Below are 19,194 nucleotides of genomic sequence, written 5' to 3' on the forward strand. Positions count from 1 at the left end.
GAGGGGGAGGGGGGAGGCTGGTGCGATCTGTTTGGTGTTCGGAGCCAATAGAAACCCCAGGCTGCGCTAATATCCCAGGCAGCGCCGCCGACCGAGGAGTCAGAGCTGAGCCTGCAGCTCGGAGCCTCCGATCCCGCTGCGGGCGCTGCTGCCGCCGCCGCCGACCGACCGTCTGGGGCTGCTCCCTCCTCGGGCGCGCGGCGCTGCTGCGCTCCGGCCGGGGTCCCCCGCGGCGGACAGGAGCTCCCCGAGAAAGCGAGGGGCAGGGAGAGCCAGAGGTGGGCCCCGAGGAGGAGGCTTGCACCGCGTCGCTGCAGGTAGGAGCCCGCGGCGGCGGTTTCTGCTTTTCTCCCGTCGCCCCGAGTCGCTGACCAGTCGTGGACGCGGTTCCATCGATCGATCGCCGGGCGCGATCGGAGTGCCCGTGGGGCCCGGGTCACCCCCGCGCTTCCGAGCGGTTGGCGTGCGTTTTGGGGGGGGGGGGGCCGCGGGGTTTGCTCACCGATTGAATGATCCGTGGGTGGGAAGCAAGGATCTTCCAACTTGACCGTGCGCTCGCTCTTTTGCTCTCTCTCTCTCTTTCTCTCTCTAATAAGCTCAGTACCTGCACGCTGTCAGGCTAGCCGTGCATACCTCCTGGAGGCTGACCTCCTTGAGAGCTGTGACCGAGCGCAGGTCACACACCGTGTGGCTGTGAGGAGGCGGCTTTGCACCCCCCCTACACACACACCTACCTGCCAGGTGAATGGAGGGCCCCCCAGGACCCGGAGTCACGGGGGACCTGGGCAGGGTTGGCATCGCTGAGGCATCTGGCTGAGCCGGACTGGGCTCAGCAGTGAAATGTCACAGGATCACGGTGCCAGGGTTGAAGGAGGCAAGAGAGAAGGCAGAGAGATTCTTTAGAAATGTGAAGTGTCGGGGACTCCGGCTGCCTTACCTGGTTTCTGTGTACAGTTTTGAAATTGCGGTTGTCATTCTGCACCAGCAGGCAGGCTGAGTACCAGGCCCTCACCTGTTCTTACACCGAAAAGTCACAGATGAGCCCTAACCGGTTTGGCTCAGGGGATAGAGCGTCGGCCTGCGGACTGAAGGGTCCCGGGTTCGATTCCGGGCAAGGGCATGTACCTTAGTTGCAGGCACATCCCCAGTGGGAGGTGTGCAGGAGGCGGCTGATCGATGTTTCTCTCTCATCGATGTTTCTACCTCTCTATCCCTCTCCCTTCCTCTCTGTAAAAAGTCAATTAAATATATTTTTTTAAAAATGAATGGGAGCTCTGTCCTAAATACACCTGCAAGGAAATGTCCCTTTTCAGGTTGAAATGTTTTTTTATATATAGACCTTTACCTTGGTAGACTTCTGGCCATGTCCTACATTTCCTTTCTCTCTTTATTTTGAGAGACGGGTTTTATGTGGGGGAAAAAAACAATCCAATTTTTCCCGAGATTTTGCCACGTTCGAGTTTGAATGTTGACGATGGTTATATCACGTGGCTTCTTGTTGCTGACTTGTGTTCAGTTAGCCCTGCTTCAGAAGGTCAGGGCTTCCCTGGGAGAAGCCGGAGGGACTGAATGGAGGCTCAGCTATGGGATGTGTCGTGCTCGGGGGGCGGGGGGCCACCCTCAGAGACTGGTGTAGAGGTAACCGCTCTGAATGTCCATGAAGAGCGTTCCTGCAGTGAGGAACTTACTCCACTTGGGACTGTAGTTTGGTAAGAGCAGGACCTCCAGCAAGTGCAGGAGCTGTGGGCCATGTGGTGTTAAGTCTAAATGGCGCTCCTGTGCGTGGAGTCTTCACAGATCATCCCCCAGCCACTCCCTGATCGCGCACAGTCAGCCCACATCCAGTCCCGCCTGGTTTATGGGCCCCGGCTCAGCCCGAGACGCGTGCCGCCACAAGAAAGATAAGGGAGTTACGAGACAGGCATCGGTTTTGCGTATCACCGTGGAAAGTGCACATTGCCCTGTTTTTCATCCGATGAACGTGTTCTCTTGTCACGAAGGGAAATTCACGCGTAGCTGTGGGGAGCCGGCATGGCCATGGCATGCTCACGCCAGCTCAGCCTGGTTCAGTGACCCTGAGTGGGGGCAATGAAAGGATTAAGAAAAGACAGACAAGCCTGGCTGGTTTGGCCAGTGGATGGAGCGTCGGGCTGCGGACTGAGGGGCCCCGGGTTCGATTCTGGTCAAGGGCACATGCCTGGCTTGCGGGCTCGGTCCCCAGTGGGGGGCGTGCGGGAGGCAGCTGATCCATGATTCTCTCTCATCATTGATGTTTCTATCTCTCTCTCCCTCTCCTTCTCTCTCTGAAATCAATAAAAGTATATTTTAAAAGAAAGAAAAAAAAAGACAGACAAGAGAATGGAAGCTGGGTGGGGGGGACGCTGCCCCTCTGATGGACAGCGCCGGCGCCTACAAGCCGGGTCTTTATTTTATAGCAGATTCCACGAGGCAAAGTAGGGGCGTGATCACGTTGTTTACAGCATTCTTGTGGGTTTCAGTCCACAACTCAACTATATGCACCTGAACTCTATCACTCAGGCACGTGTTCGGACCATAGGTTCAAGCTCACAACCATAGCTGTTGGCTATAATTGTGCTGGGAAGGCCCTGCCCTCCAGCTGGGACTTGCACGAGGCCACGAGAGGACTGTGCCCTCTCATCAGTCCGAGGCTTGAACCTGTCCAAACACTGTAGCCGCCTTCCACACGTAGCTATACCTTAGAGCAGCGGTTCTCAACCTGTGGGTCGAGACTCCTTTGGCGGTCGAACGACCCTTTCACAGGGGTCGCCTAAGACCATCCTGCATATCAGATATTTACATGACGATTCATAACAGTAGCAACATGACAGTGATGAAGTAGCCACGAAAATAATTTTATGGTGGGGTCACAACATGAGGAACTGTATTTAAAGGGCCTGAAGGTTGAGAACCACTGCCTTAGAGTCATGAAAACTGCCTATGTTTTTGCCCATCCCCAGATTTGAATGTGTTAACAAGGTGCTTTTGAAAGCACATCATATTTAGGAGCGAGCGTTTTGATTTTACAGATGAATATTTTTCTCTTTTTACATCACAAGGAACTTGATGGTAAAAGAATTTACCTCTTTGAATAAATACAAATTAATTGACCCAACTAAATTGAATTTGTAGTTAAAAGGGGTGGCTTTGTAGCGCTGGAAGTATTTGTCAATTTCCTATCCATATCATATCTGAACTAAATGGAGACTCATTTCCCTCTTACTTTCAAACTCTTTTTTAAAGTATTTTTATTGATTTCAGAGAGGAAAGGAGAGAGAGAGATAGAAACATCAATAATGAGAATCATGGATCGGCTGCCTCCGCATGCCCCCTACTGGGGATCAAGCCCACAACCCGGGCATGTGCCCTGACCGGGAATCGAACCCGGAACCCTTCAGTCAGCAGGCCAGTGCTCTATCCACTGCGCCACACCAGCCAGGGCTTACCATTCAAAGTCTTAAAAATATTGGGCATGGTGGTGGTAAACTGAATATATAGGCTGTGTATGGCCTGAGAGACACTGGTGGGATTTTAAAGATAAATATAAACAGTGTCTGGCTACTCCTTGTGTAGTGCTGTCATTTTTCCCTGAAATCAAACTGCCCTTCCCTGGGGATCTCCGTCCAGTTTGTGTGAACTAATATAAATTCAAAGTTGACACGTTGGGTGCAGTCTACAGTCTTTTTTTTTTTTAGTTTTATTCATTTCAAACGGCCCGCGGGCCGTAATTTGCCCAACGGCTGATATAGGCTGTGTATGGCCTGAGAGACACTGGTGGGATTTTAAAGATAAATATAAACAGTGTCTGGCTACTCCTTGTGTAGTGCTGTCATTTTTCCCTGAAATCAAACTGCCCTTCCCTGGGGATCTCCGTCCAGCCAGCCCGAGCTTGAGACACCCTGCAGTTGACACGTTGGGTGCAGTCTGAACGAGGCACATGCCTTTCAGTCTCTTTAAAGGAGCCGCCTGTCCCTCAGCCCTCTTCTGCGAAAGCACAGGAATGGAATTAGACTCTGCGTCCGGGCGCCAGGTTCTCATTGATATGGAGAGGGCTGGCCAGCCTGGGTCAAGGACACGCACTGAGAGCCCGCAGGGCCCGGCGCACATGGATCGGACCAGCCTCGTTTGCACTCAGGTGTGGCTGCAGCCGGCAGGCCAGGTGGCAGGCGTTTGCTCAGGGTCGGGGACCTTTAAGGATTTAGGACAGTGGTTCTCAACCTTGGCTGCACATTAGAATCACCTGGGAATCTTTTTAAAATCCTGATTTCTGGCCCTAACTGGTTTGGCTCAGTGGATAGAGCGTCGGCCTGCGGACTGAAGGGTCCCCGGTTCGATTCCCGGTCAAGGGCATATACCTTGGTTGTGGGCACATCCCCAGTAGGGGGTGTGCAGGAGGCAGCTGATTGAGGTTTCTCTCTCTTTGATGTCTCTAATTCTCTATCCCTCTTCCTTCCACTCTGTAAAAAAACCAATAAAATATATTTAAAAAAATAAAAAATAAAATAAAATCCTAATTTCTGGGCCTCATCCTCCGGAAATTCTGTTTCTCTGTTACTCATGTTGTGGCCCCACCCCATCACAAAGAAGCAGATTTCAGGAGGATGACGCCCAGAATCAGGATTTCAGAAGATTCCCAGGTGATTCTCATGTGCAGCAGGGTTGAGAACCACTGATTTAGGAGAAAAGTGAAAAGAAAAAAAAAAAAGGGTCCCAAATGGATAAATGTGTGGAGTATGGGGCTTGAAAGGAGTCACAATTAGAAGCAATAAATGAGACATCCTGTTTTGAAGAGGAGAGTGTGCACTTAAAATGTAGGCCTCTGGCCAAAACCGGTTTGGCTCAGTGGATAGAGCGTCGGCTGTGGACTGAAAGGTCCCAGGTTCGATTCCGGTCAAGGGCATGTGCCTGGGTTGCGGCACATCCCCAGTGGGGGGGGGCAGGAGGAGCTGATCGATGTTTCTCTCTCATCGATGTTTCTGGCTCTCTATCTCTCTCCCTTCCCCTCTGTAAAAAATCAATAAAATATATTTTTAAAAAAATGTAGGCCTCTGATGCCATCTACCTCTGTTTGCTTCGCTATTTCTCTTCCTACCACAGTGTTCTTTATTTTTAAAGATTTTCTTTTATTTATTTTTAGAGAGAGAGGAAGGAGTGGGAGAGAGAGAAACATGTATGTAAGAGTGACACCTCAATCGGCTGCCTCCTGCACGCCCCCTACTGGGGATCCAGCTGCAACCTGGGCATGTGCCCTTGACCGGAATCAAACCCGGGACCCTTCAGTCCACAGGCTGATGCTCTATCCGCTGAGCCAAACCGGCCAGGGCGATTTTCTGAATATTTTAAAGGATTTCTCATGCACACACAGGTCTCCCATGCAGAGGTGGGTGGAAATACAGGCATCTGATGAGCTCTTAACACTCCTGTCCTTACAGTCCAGGAGAGGGCAATATGCAAACTGGGAAAAGCCACGCCTGCCCTTGACCAGAAGGAGCCTGCACCCTCCAAATGGCTAAGAAAATGCGGCCCTGACTGTATGCACCCCACTCCCTCCGGAAGAAGGGGCCGGGGTCTTGGTCACGGATGCACCGCTCAGAAAGGCTTGTTCTTATTTTTACGCCTGTCATGGACGTGCCTGGCAAAGAAGGACAGCAGCGTATTTAACAGATAACTCGGTTTCCCTTTCTTTTCATCAGCTTCACTCTTTATTATTTTTTAATAGATATTTTTTATTGATTTCAAAGAGGAAAGGAGAGGGAGAGAGAGAGACAGAAACATCCATGATGAGAGAGAATCATGGATCGGCTGCCTCCTGCACGCCCCACACTGGGGATCGAGCCCGCAACCCGGGCATGTGCCCTGACTGGCAATTGAACCTTGACCTCCTGGTTCATTGGTTGACGCTCAACCACTGAGCCACACCAGCCGGGCCGTCCTGCTATTCTTTAGCCAGTTCCTGTTGCCCAGGGCTCCTCTGCCTACTCTCTCCTTTTATTTCTGGGACCAGGCATGCAAACAGCCAGGCATCCACCTGAGACACACTCCCCAGTAAATAGTAGGCACCTCCCTCATTTACTCTCTATTGAATGAATGAATGGAGGAATGAATGAATGAGTGAATGAATGAGGCGCAGCAGATAGTGCTCCCATACAACAATAAGGTCAGCAACGGATGGACTGTTGTCGTGGGGGAGGTATGTCCCTTGCAGTGTCAAACGGACGGTTGACTCCAGGAGCGAGAGCAGCAGGGGGCAGCACAGAGGCCCCACAGGGCGTGACCAAGCAGAAGAGCCATGTCCCCGGCCTCTTTCATTTATGCTCGCCCTCCTGCTTCCGTGGAGTGTACGTGCCGTCGACCTTGAGTAACTGAACTGTGGAAGATAAAACAACTAACTCCTCATAAAAAGTTCTTTCCACCCAAATTTGGAGCAAACGCCGTGAACTCTGTTCTCGGGGTGGAAGGAGACAGCGTGGCCGACGCCCGGTGTCTGAAGAGGCCTCAGATGGGTCCGGACAAAGGGAGGAAAAGAATTCTCTGTTGTAAAAATACCTTTGGTCTTCGGAAGGGTGCTGTGCTCCTGTCAGGTGGTTTTGCCATAAACCACTGTTCTTGGACTAATAGAAATGTTTCCTTGTAGAGCGACGGTGCACTTTCCCGGATGATCAGTGTAGCAGGCAAACTCCCACCACCTCAGAGGCTCGCCAAGGTCAAAGGCAGAGAGACCCGAGGGGTCCTCAGACTCCCACGCACCCGAGCAATAGTCGGGCTACCCGAATGCCCCTCTCATGGCAACGAGAAAGGGTCCTTTCCTAATTGCCAAGCTGCACTGTGGACACGGACACGCGTTCCTCATGCGTGCGTAGCCACCCCGGCCGTTTCGCGATGGCAGTCAGATTCAGATTGTCTCCATATGATTCACACGTTGGCCAACTGAGGTTTGGAGCCGTTGAGTCAATATGAACTGCGATGGTGTTTAACTGATTTTCTGTTTCAAATGACAGCCAGAACTATCCCATAAACCCAAAAATATTTATTAGGGCGGCTTCTGAATATATAGACTGTGGCTCATTACAAGGACTCAATAACCTCCCTGCAGGAGAAGATTTTATTTTTTTCCATCTGCGTAAACCCTCAGTAGCTGGCGTAGGGCAGGTGCATTTAAACTGTTTTGGCGGGGTGTAAAAACAGAATAACGTAGAGCATGGGGATTTGAAAGGAAGGATCTGTAATTGCTTTTCTTTAAAGTATATTTTTATTGATTTCAGAGAGGAAGGGAAAGAAAAGAGAGAGAGAGAGAGAGAGAGAGAGAGAGAGAGAGAGAGAGACATCAATGATGAGAGAGAATCATTGCATGCTCATACTAGGGATCAAGCCCAAAACCAGGGCATGTGCCCTGACCAGGAATCAAACTATGACCTCCTGGTCCATAGGGTGATACTCATAGGTTGAGGAGCCACCCCGGCCTGGCTGTAATTGTTTAAAGATAACAGCGTCACAGATAATGCTGACAAGTTGGCCATCAGCTCGGAACTTGCGCTTTATTTTGTCAGAAATGTGACTTCTCTATAATCAACAGACACTTCTGAAGTGTCTCCAACGTGCCAGCCGTTGGAGATATGAAAAAAATCTACGCGTTGGCCCTGTCTTCCCACAGGGGCTCCCAGCCCACTAGGAGAAGCAGGTGCTAAAGAAGCAAGCATTCCCCAGCGAGGGGTACCCTGGGCAGCCCTGGCCACGTGGGTCACTGGTTCTGCTTGCGGGGGGGGGGGGGGGCGGGGGGAGGCGATAGGCACACATTGTCCTGGGAGAGACGCTGTGCTCGCTCTGCTCAGCAGTTTACAGCTTTCACACATCATCTGCTTAGCCGTTCCTTTTTCTTTCTTTTCTTTTTTGTTTTTTCGGTTGTCCTTGTGACAGGACAACAGGTCAGCTGTGCAACTTTTTCCTTGTTTCTGGACATGTGAGTAAATGCATACAGTTTGTGGCATCTAAAGTATCCAGCCTGCCCTCGCCTGTGTGGCTCAGTGGATAGAGCATCGGCCTACGGACTGAAGGGTCCCGGGTTCGATTCCCGGTCAGGGCACAGGCCCGGGTTGCGGACTCGACCCCCAATAGGGGGCGTGCAGGAGGCAGCCGAGCCATGATTCTCTCTCATCATGGATGTTTCTCTCTCTCTCCCTCTCCCTCTCCCTTCCTCTCTGACATCAATAAAAATGTATTTTAGAAAATAAGGAAAGTATCCAGCCCGAGGCTCAGGCGTCTCTGTTGGCTCGCCGCCCTCCGCGGGCTCTGGCTTCTGGTTCTGCTGCTCGCCAGAGAGGGGTCTCATCCCTGGCCTTTTCCGAAAGGATCGTAACCGTGACCGTAAAAAGAGATTCCCGGAATCCCGCAGGCACACCCAGGTGTAGCTGTTTGGAAGGCGAAGGGCCTCGGGGAGCAGTAACCCTCTCTGCTTCTGGTTTCCTATCTGCCGCGGGCTGACTGTTCCGGGTTCCCAGTCTTTATTTCCTTGTGCGCTGGCCAGCGTGCAGGGTGGAGCAGGGAGTAGCAAAAGGACAGCTATTTTTTTCTTTCTTTTTCTTTCTGCTCCCCTAGGAACGCACCAGGAGATCACCAAATATTGGTTCTTCTATCCGAGCATAAGTCTGGGGACAGCTAGGTGACCACAGGCAGCTAGACTGGAATACCTGTTTCCTACCAGAGGGTAACCTGGAGTGCAAGCTGCTCTCCACAGCGGAGAGGACATTAAAACCAGATGTGAGCCCGGCCAGCATGGCTCCGTGGTCGAGCGTCGACCTAGGAACCAGGAGGTCACGGTTCGATTCCCGGTCAGGGCACAGGCCCGGGTTGTGGGCTCCATCCCCAGTGGGGAGCGTGCAGGAGGCAGCCGATCCATGATTCTTTCTCATCATGGATGTTTCTATCTCTCTCTCCCTCTCCCTTCCTCTCTGAAATCAATAAAAATATATTTTTTTTAAAAAAAGAATGAATTGAATGTTTTAGTCCTAATTGTGTTTTACTCTCAAAACCATGAGATGTATTAATAAGTATAATTTTACTCACCTTCCAGGGGAAACGTAATTTTAGAAGTAGTCTCAAATCAAACCTACCTGTCTTATACACGGAGTCTTTGGTTCGATGTATTTTTGGTTCCAAAGCCAGAAAGGAGTAGCTCTTAGCTACTCGGCCTTTATAAGAATTCCACCTTTAGCCTCAAGCAGAGGCTCCAGTCACAGACCTTTATATCCTTAGAACAAGACTGTAACATTTCATAGCCAATGGGAGAACCACCGTCTGAAAAGGCTTTTCACACATGTTCAATATGAACTTTCCCGGACGGTAGAATGAAGGGCCATTTACTTTCTATCAAAAGCAACGTAAACAGCTCCGTACCTCGGAGTAAGTCAGGAAGCCCGGCGGCCAGGCAAGGGCCCCCTCCACTTCCACCCCCCCCCCCCTTTTTCAGCAAGTCAGGCCTTATGACCAGGTCGTGGGCAGCTCACTCCACGGCCATCTGGGAGGGAGCGGTCCATGCCCAGATCATTAGGAAAATCACCAAGCCTCGCACTTAGCTAAAGTCGTGGCCAGAAAATGCTGGAGGCGGGAGAGGCGGGGGCGCAGGAACGAAAGTCCCGAGAGGACATTCCCTGGAGAAGCAATGCACCTCCCAACGCAAGTCCGGCAGGAACGCCAAAGCCGTCGGACGCTCTGCAACCTTGAACCCGTGGTTCCCAAGTCCTCGGTACAAACCTCCACAATCAGATGCTGAATGACTTTTTTTAATAGATTGTTATTGATTTCAGAGAGGAAGAGAGAGGGAGAGAGAGAGAGAAACATCCATGATGAGAGAGAATCATGGATCGGCTGCCTCCTGCACGCCCCCCACTGGGGATCGAGCCCGCAACCCGGGCATGGGCCCTTGACCGGGAATCGAACCGTGACCTCCTGGTTCATAGCTCGATGCTCAACCACTGAGCCACACCAGCCAGGCATAAATGACTTACTTAGGTGTCTCTCTAACCGGTGTATGTATCGTTCCAGTTTTCTAGTAACATTAATCGGACTTCAGTGAACTTATTCAGTAAGTATTTTTGTGCTTCTTACATGTGTTAGTCACTCGGCCAAGCTCCGGGGATACCCTGAGGGACCACAACTCCCTGAACTGTGCCCGCATTGACAGTGGCGGAGAGTGAAAAGGAACCAAATAAATAATAAATAAGTGTGGTTTCTAGGTAGGAAATAGCATGAGTGTTGCTTTAGATTGGCTGCCAGGGGTGAGTTAAGAAGCAGCTGGTTGTATGGAGGCTGGGAGAAGGACAAACTCCCTGGGCCAGGCAAGGGCAAGACCCGTCTTTTCCAGGAACTTCTAGACGCAATTGTGCTCAGAGTTTAGTATGCACATGACAGGGGCACAATTTAAGGGGCAGAAGGGCTAGATCAGCCGTGGGCAAACTACGGCCCGCGGGCCGGCCCGTTTGAAATGAATAAAACTAAAAAAAAAAAAAAAAAGACCGTACCCTTTTATGTAATGATGTTTACTTTGAATTTATATTAGTTCACACAAACACTCCATCCATGCTTTTGTTCCGGTCCTCCGGTCCAGTTTAAGAACCCATTGTGGCCCTCGAGTCAAAAAGTTTGCCCACCCCTGGGCTAGATACTATATACTGCCGAAGCTGTGGTGAATAGCTCTGATGCTATTCTGTGTGAATTTTATTTTAAAAATATATATATTTTATTGAGTTCAGAGAGGGAGAGAGAGACAGAAACATCAATGATGAGAGAGAATCATGGATCAGCTGCCTCCTGCACACCCCCCACTGGGGATCGAGCCCCCAACCACATGCCCCGACTGACCTGGAATCGAACCTTGACCTCCTGGCTCAACCACTGAGCCATGCCGGCCGGACTGTGAATTTTATTCTCTATTAAAAGAATGGCAGAGGGCACCACAATGAAGAGTATCTAATAACAAAGGAAAGTAGCTTCAGATGAGTGCTCTGAAAACCCGGATGTAATGATGGCACATGCCTGCTCTCAGGTCCACTAGGTCGGAAACAGCACGGACACAGCCCGGCGCCGAGGGAGGGTGCTCCATCGTGTAACGTTAAACACATCCGTTCTGTCTCCCCGCAACGTGTTCCGGGAGCCAGTCACCCCTCGCCACGCGACATTCCCTGAACACGGATTGCATTTTCCTTTGCTCTTCTGCTCCTTCCTCCTCCCCGGACTCCCACCCCGACATCCGCCTGTTGAAATCCTACCCATCCTTCCAGACCCAGCTTCCAGGCCACCTGTCCCATCAGACCTTCCCTCCGCCCTCTGCCAGAACTCATCTTTCCTTCCTCTGTCCCCCCACAGGACTCTCCGCCTCCCTTAGAGCGCTTACACTATAAAAAGCAAGGAGAGGGAGAGAGAGAGATAGAAGCATCAATGATGAGAGATAATTATGGATCGGCTGCCTCCTGCACACCCCCTACTGGGGATCGAGCCCACAACCCAGGCATGTGCCCTTGACTGGAATTGAACCCGGGACCCTTCAGTCCACAGGCTAACACTCTATCCACTGAGCCAAACCAGGCAGGGCCATTTCTGTTAAGCAGGGCTCAGGAGAAAGTCAAATTAGATTAACTGCCTAAAACAAAAATGGACTTGGACTCCTGCTAGTAATGGGTTTCTAGTCCAGAGAGCTCTCCGTGTATTAATAGCATCCTAGTTCCCGGCAGATGATAGTCAGTAGTGAGCAAGGCTCTCTGGTCCTCAGAGGGGTTACTGGGTGGCAACCTTTGTCTGGATGCCATGCTGAGGGGGCAGAAATCCCCCTAAATTCTGCTTATGGAGTGTAGCCGTGTCCGGGGTAAGTCACAGAGTAGGCATTCCTCCGCTAATTGTGTGCGGTTTCTGTTCTGTTTGTTTCTTTGTTTTTACTGTGCGTTCCGAATTAAACATCGTACAATTCTTTAAAAACTTATTTTTAGGGCCCAAGTGGGAAAATTGTTCTGAGAAAGGGCTCGTTAGCTGCAAATGCTTTTAAAATTAAATTTACGGAGGGGACATTGGTTAATAACATTGGTTCATAAACGTAGGTTTCAAGCCTACCATTGTACGGTCCAGCATCTGTATAGTGCATTGTGCGTCTATCGCCCCGCGTCACCATGCACTTGACCCCTTTGGCCTTTTGCTACCCTTCTGTCCGCCTTCCCTCTGCTGACCACCATACTGCTGTCTGTGGCTGGGAGTTTCTGTTTGTTTTTCTCGTGTGTTCATTTGTTGCTTTCCGTTTTATATCCAACCTATGCATTTCTTTTAAGATTACAAGCTGCCTCCCCCCTCGTACTCACAGGTCATTGTTCTTCAAACCAAGGACTGACCTTATTGGTGGGCCTTCTCCATGTATCCATTGTATATGTTTGAGGGGTCCTCCGCCAGCTGGGAAATTTCACATCTTTTTCTTTAACCCCTAAACTTCAGTCTCTGTGAAGTACATTTCCCTAAGCTCTCAACCCTTTGCTCACAGCTGAGCTGCAGATGACAGCGTAGTTAAGGGCAAAAAACTGCATGGCATGACACCAAGGGTGAGAACCTCCTTAAACCTGGCACCCGGGCAACACACCTGCTTCACCCCAGTCCTGATAAAATATTATCAAGCCGTATTTTCAAAAGGGAAACTATTACTTGATCATGGATATGAAGAGAAAAGTTTGTGAAGATTCAAACCATTTTTATTCTCAAGAGGCTCAGAACAGAAACATAACAAAATCGTCATTTATCTATTCATGATCCATTCTTGTATAGATATCACTGTGAAATATTTTAACATGAACGTTTTTTTTAATTTTCTTTTTTAAAAAATATTTTTTATTAATTTCTGAGTGGATGGGAGAGGGAGAGAGAGATAGAAACATCAATGCTGAGGGAGAATCATGGATCGGCTGCCTTCTGCATGCCCCACACTGGGGATCAAGCCCCCTAACCAGGGCATGTGCCCTGACCGGGAATCAAACTGTAACCTCCTGGTTCTTAGGTCGATGCTCAACCACTGAGCCACACCGGCCTGCCCTAAGCACATTTTAAAGCCCAAATGATATGCCATCACGCTCTGCGACAAGCCTTGCCTGCTGACCCACGCGAAATGATTTGAAACTCCCTTAGCATGTCCTTCACTCACATGATATTCATATTATAGTTACTCACGTGGATGTCAACCGCATTTCCTGACACTTTGGTTTCTTTGCGGGAAGAAGCCCTGTCTTTGCTATTTTTGCGTTCACATAACTCCTGTCCCAGGGTCTTGTACATGAAAAGAAAATCTTTTCAACAGTCTCAGTTGACAACATGCTTTCCCTGCACATCTCATTGCATTCTCACGGCTGCCCTGCGAAGTGGGTGTAGCTCTGAGTCCCTTGCCATCCACGGAGAACTCGAGAGCGAGACTGAGGAAGTGTTTTTGCTCAAGGTCACTCTGGGTCTTCTGACTCCAAATCTCTACTCCTCCCAATGGACAGCTGTCTTCGACATTTTTGTGGAATTAACAGACACATTGAAAAACGAATTAACCCATTCCCAAGGCCATCAGAGACCCTTCTGCCAAGTTGACATTACAGCCGACCATGGCTTCTCCACAACTTTCTAGACTTCTCTACGCATCTCCGAGCTTCCCCCACAGACAGCCGTGGTGACGGGGAGGATGGGTGTGGGCTTGCCACTGTCCTGGGGAATCTCACGGCTGTGGCCTGGGCGACTCCTCTCCCCGCCCCTGAAAGTTTAAGAGCAACATCCATCCGACAGTAAGTGTCTGAAGGGAAAGGAGAAGAATCTTCTAGTCTCGAAAGTGCCAAATAGCAGACAAATTCCTACCTGACTGGAAAAAATTCCCTCTTCCAATCCCAACCCCTCCCATGGGACTCAGTATGTTATTTTTTAAAAAATATATTTTATTGATTTTTTTTTTTTACAGAGAGGAAGGGAGAGAGGATAGAGAGTTAGAAACATCGATGAGAGAGAAACATCGACCAGCTGCCTCCTGCACACTCCCTACTGGGGATGTGCCCGCAACCAAGGTACATGCCCTTGACCGGAATCGAACCTGGGACCTTTCAGTCCGCAGGCTGACGCTCTATCCACTGAGCCAAACCGGTTAGGGCTAAGTATGTTATTTTTTATGGTCTGGGCAACACACCCTAATCATCCATTGCCTGTCATCCCATTAAAATCCTTTTACTTGGGTATTTCAACTGAGGACTGTAATCTAGAGGTCTGTCTAGGGCCCCCACCTTGAGCTTTAAAAATGCAGGTACCCTGCTTTAGGGATTCTGGTTCTAAGGTCTATAGAAGAGTCTTGAAATCGGCATCTTAAATAAGTTCACAGGTGATGCTCATAAAAACGACGGCTAGATCACACTTTGAACAAAAAAGAGACAGAATGAGCCCCTGTGAGTCTGGCATGTGGACTATGTGTGTGATGCTGTCCCCCCGCCCCCCAAGATCCTCGCATAGATGATTATCTCATTAACGCTCATAAACAGCCTTAAAGTCTGCCATGCGTTTGGCTGGAGCCCATGAGATTTTATGGTGTAGCATCTGTTAAGAATTCCAGTTTCATTTATTTTATCATCAGTGAAATTGAGGTTTGGATGGAGGCAGGTTGGGAGCAAGTCAAAACAACGTAATTGAGTGGGAAATGATATATTCATCAGAAGCCGTGTTCAGAAGGCCTCTAGGAGGCAGAACATAGAGGTGGAGTAGCAAGGCTTCTATACCCACGTTTTAGATGAGCAAACTAAGGAAAGAGAATTTCCTTGCCAAAGACATGGAGTGAAGAGGCCTTAAAGAAAAGAGTAAGCCCATTTCCTCCACCTTCCCACCCCCCACATCCTCACACAACACCCTTAGCTTCTTGCCCTGCATGAATGCCACGCAACTAAAAAGATTCATGAACTGCTCTCAAGAAATATTGACCTTGAGTCCTTGAGTACTTTTTCTTTAGAGAGTAATTTATTTACTTGGGTTATTCTAAAAATGTAAATTTGTTCACATGTATTTCATCGGTGCCTGACTCCTTTTCATTGTGAATTTTCATAGATCTGCCAGTTAACATTACAAAACGTTATACCGAAAAGACACGTAGGTAACCATAAGTTTATGATGTTAAAGTGCTAATATTGTTAAGTAGGCAGTTTAATAGTTTGTGAATTGATCAGATTTGACATTAAGACTAATATTCCACCATGGCTGGTGTGGCCCAGTGGATAGAGCGTCGGCCTGCAGACTGAGGGGTCTGGGGTTTGATTCCGGTCAAGGGCACATGCCCAGGTAGCAGCTGCGATTCCCAGTAGGAGGTGTGCAGGAGGCAGCCAATCCATGATTCTCTCTCATCATTGGTGTTTCTATCTCTCTCTCCCTCTCCCTTCCTCTCTGACATCAATAAACATGTATTTAAAAAGTAAGACTAATATTCCAAACTGTAATTTCTCAAAGAAATACGTTTCATGATGCTTTGGTTTTCAAATTAGGACCAAAGGCCTCTTCGAGAAACATTTGTGAAATAGTAGGCCCACTCCCATCATCTCTTGCATATAAGCATATAAACTTCATTTTTTTAAATTCTTATTTTATTGTTTAAAGTATTACACATAGTAGTACATATATCTCCCTTCCCCCCCCCATTGACCTTCCCCCAGCCTCCCCTACCCTAAACTTCACTTTTTTAAAAAATATATTTTATTGATTTTTTAGAGAGAGGAAGGGAGAGAGATAGAGAGAGAGCTAGAAACATCGATGAGAGAACTGATCAGCTGCCTCCTGCACATCCCCTACTGGGCACATGCCCCCGACCGGAATCGAACCTGGGACCCTTCAGTCCTCAGGCCAACACTCTAGTATCCACTGAGCCAAACCGGTTTCGGCCTAAACTTCATTATTAAACGCACTGTCCAAATGTCGCGATCTGAAATTGGAAAAAAAAAAAAAAAAAAAGGCTTCCATTCTCAAGGAAAGCACGACATACTTGTGTGTGTCATCGCTGGAGAAAGTTATGTTTACAGTCAAGAAGAGGAATCTAAATTAGGAACACACTAAGATTTCCTTTTTTCCATTGTTTCCCTATATGACACATGAAACGTGTTTTTGATTTCAGAACTTCTCTTTGTTGAAGTGAGTGGCGACAACATCACTTTCAGAGCCGACGCGATTCCATGTTCGTTTTCAGGAATGGAACTTGTATTTGTTTTGATGTGGACGCTGCCAGGAATGTTTTCAAAGTGCCATTAGGGATGAGATCCCGGCTTTGCATACTTTGGAAAGGAAAATAAGAAAGATTCACTCTAAACCAAAGGCTAAGTTTGGGGCCTACTTCAAATTCGGAGAAGAGAATAATTTATTTGGAAAATTTGTGTAAATGTTTCAAATATGAATCTCGTTGGTCTACTTATTAGTTAAGTACTGAAACTGAGCAAAGAGAACCATGCAGCACTTCACTAAGAAATATACATCAGCTTGTCCGGTGTGGCTCAGTGGTTGAGCATCTACCTATGAACCAGGAGGTTAAGGTTCGATTTCCGGTAAGGGCACATGCCCGAGTTGCAGGCTCAATCCCCAGTAGGGGGCATGCAGGAGGCAACCGATCCATGATTCTCTCTCATCATTGCTGTTTCTATCTCTCTCTCTCCCTCCCTCTTCCTCTCTGAAATCAATAAAAATGTTTTTAAAAAAGAAATATACATTAGAAACAATAATAAAAAAGTCTTTCCATGTAAATGCTTATTATATTATGCAATATTATATAATACTAGTGGCCCAGTGCACTGATTCGTGCACATTGAAAGGAAATTAATTAGAAGGTGGCTGGTGGGGTGGGACTGGGCCAGACCAGCCAGACATGCCCTGGAGCAACCTGCTGAGGTCCCTCCCTGGCCTGCCGCACCTGGGGCAGCGCCGCGGCTCGAAGGGCATCTGTGGTCACCACAGCTTGGCAGTAAACCAGATTCGGGGCTGACAGTGCCCCAGCAACAACATAACCCACGGCCAAAGGTGGAATCGCACGGCCCCGCGAGGAATCGGGCTCCCTCCTCTCTGGTTCCAGGGTGCGTCACCTGAGAACTGCCACTGCCAAGTCACCACAGCTCGGCAGCTCCTGCGTTAAGCGTCTGCCCCCTGGTGGTCAGTGAGCATCATACCTACTCGCCAGTCAGCTGGTTGCTTAGCCTTTTATATATATAGATGTTTTAAAAATACAAAATATATATTTTAAACTAATGTAAAAGTAACTGGCAGAGCTTCATAACCTCAATTCATAAAGTTTACATTTAGAATGTAAACTTATTGCATCTAATTTAGTTCCGATAGAGGTAACTGAAATTTAAAGAAGAAATTGTTATAATTTTTGATATATTCGCTCTTGGGTCCAAATATTTAGTTGTTTTTACTCTAAACAAAGAGTTAAATTTAAAAAATTTTAAAGTCTTCTGAGTATTTTAATGAGAGTGGTATTCTTTGACTTCTCCCCTCTCCTGTTTCTACTACAATACTAACTAGGTCAACCGGGGATGCTTGGCAGCCTGTGGGGCTATGGACTCACTGTGTGGTTTCATGGTTTCTTTAAAAAAAGTTTTGTGACCAAACCAAATCAAAACGATGATCCTCCAGGGTCTGTGGCTTGCCTGAAATCTGAACAGGAAGTGTGGACTGGACTGGCCAGGCCAGTCACGTGACCAGCTGTCACAAAGGCAGCACCAAGTCTGCCAAATGAAACCAGGAAGTACAGTCAAGAAAGGGAAGGCATTTACAAGAGTAGGAAGAGCCTCTATGTGTTGGAGGAAGGAAGTACAGGGACAAACTAAGATGCAAAGAGAACCTAGCCCATTCTGTCATTGTCCCCAGGAAATCAAACTCCTTCACCTAGGAATTCGAATTTCCAGTTAAGCAGAAATTCCATGAATTTGCTGCTGGACATCAGAGAGCTCATGGGTTTTCTTCATTGCCTGCATTTTCCAGATAATTCCTTTCTAAAAGGTGTGTGGTGGTTTGCCATAGGGAAACATTGAAAGAAACATTATAAAAGATCACTTCCGTTGCACCCTTAGTGATTTGATTCATCTTTCTTACTTTGAGCAAATATCTTTTTTTTTCCCCTTGGGTTTGACCACTGATAATGTTCTATGATTTTACAGAAAGGATTTCGTCCTTGCCTCTTTTTTCACCAATATAGCATAGATCACCCAAGCTTTGATGCTGTTATTGATTCTCCTTCTGTGTAAGCTTTTCTTAAAAAAAAAAAAATTCTCACTATGATAGTATTGGGAATGAGCCATGTAATACTGTGAATGAAACAATACACTAAATTTAGGAAAAGACTTAGCCTTCAGAAAATTTCCCACAAAAGTCATTGAAAACTAAGTTGCTATTAAGTAAACCTGAGGTTCACATTCACTTCCACTAGGCAATGCAAGATTTGTTCCCATCAGAGTAAGACCTTATGGATTTAGTTTTTATAGGAAAGAGAGGGGGGAGTGGGGGCAGAGCGAGGGAGAGAATGAGAATAAACACAGGAGGTTCTAGGTATTATACTTTGGCCCATGACTAATTCAAATGTAAGAATAAAGAGCTGATGACTCACGTAAGAGAAACGCTACTTGATTTTACCAGTAAAACAAGTTGGGAATTAGTTCCAGTTACGTTATCGCGACGAGAACCCTTCGAGAGAGCCTTCCCTGCGTGTGCCTCGCGGTGTGGTGCCAGTCTGGATGCCAGTCTAGACGTGCAGGGAAAACAAATGCTTAGCTCAATGACTCTGTCCAACTCACCACTCCAGTCAACCCCTCGCCTGAAATATTCAGGCTGCTCGGTCAACATTCTTTTTATTTTTTTATTTTATTGATTCTTTACAGAGAAGAAGGGAGAGGAATAGAGAGCTAGAAACATCGATGAGAGAAACATTGATCAGCTGCCTCCCGCACACCCCCACGGGGGATGTGCCCATAACCAAGGTACATGCCCTTGACCAGAATCGAACCTGGGACCCTTCAGTCCGCAGGCCAATGCTCTATCCACTGAGCCAAACAGGCTAGGGCTCGGTCAACATTCTTGAACTGGTGGTTTCCCATCCAATCCATCTGCGAAGAAAGCCAGGGCCTCCTCTGTGCGGAGCAAGAATCAGGAGGGATGACTCCCTCACCCCTGGGA

General features: G+C 48.2%; 1 protein-coding gene across 1 annotated transcript in view; it reads left to right on the forward strand.

Annotated features, from left to right (window-relative positions):
* Positions 1 to 162: 162 nt before the first annotated feature.
* LOC102423145 (gremlin-2) overlaps positions 163 to 19,194 on the forward strand; it is a gene marked incomplete at its 3' end in the record, with an annotated part of 45,290 nt that continues 26,258 nt past the window's right edge. Inside the window, 1 exon segment of the mRNA XM_023745899.1 lies at positions 163 to 317.

Source organism: Myotis lucifugus, unplaced genomic scaffold (genome assembly GCF_000147115.1).
Source record: "Myotis lucifugus unplaced genomic scaffold, Myoluc2.0 scaffold_601, whole genome shotgun sequence".
Lineage (NCBI taxonomy): Eukaryota > Metazoa > Chordata > Mammalia > Chiroptera > Vespertilionidae > Myotis > Myotis lucifugus.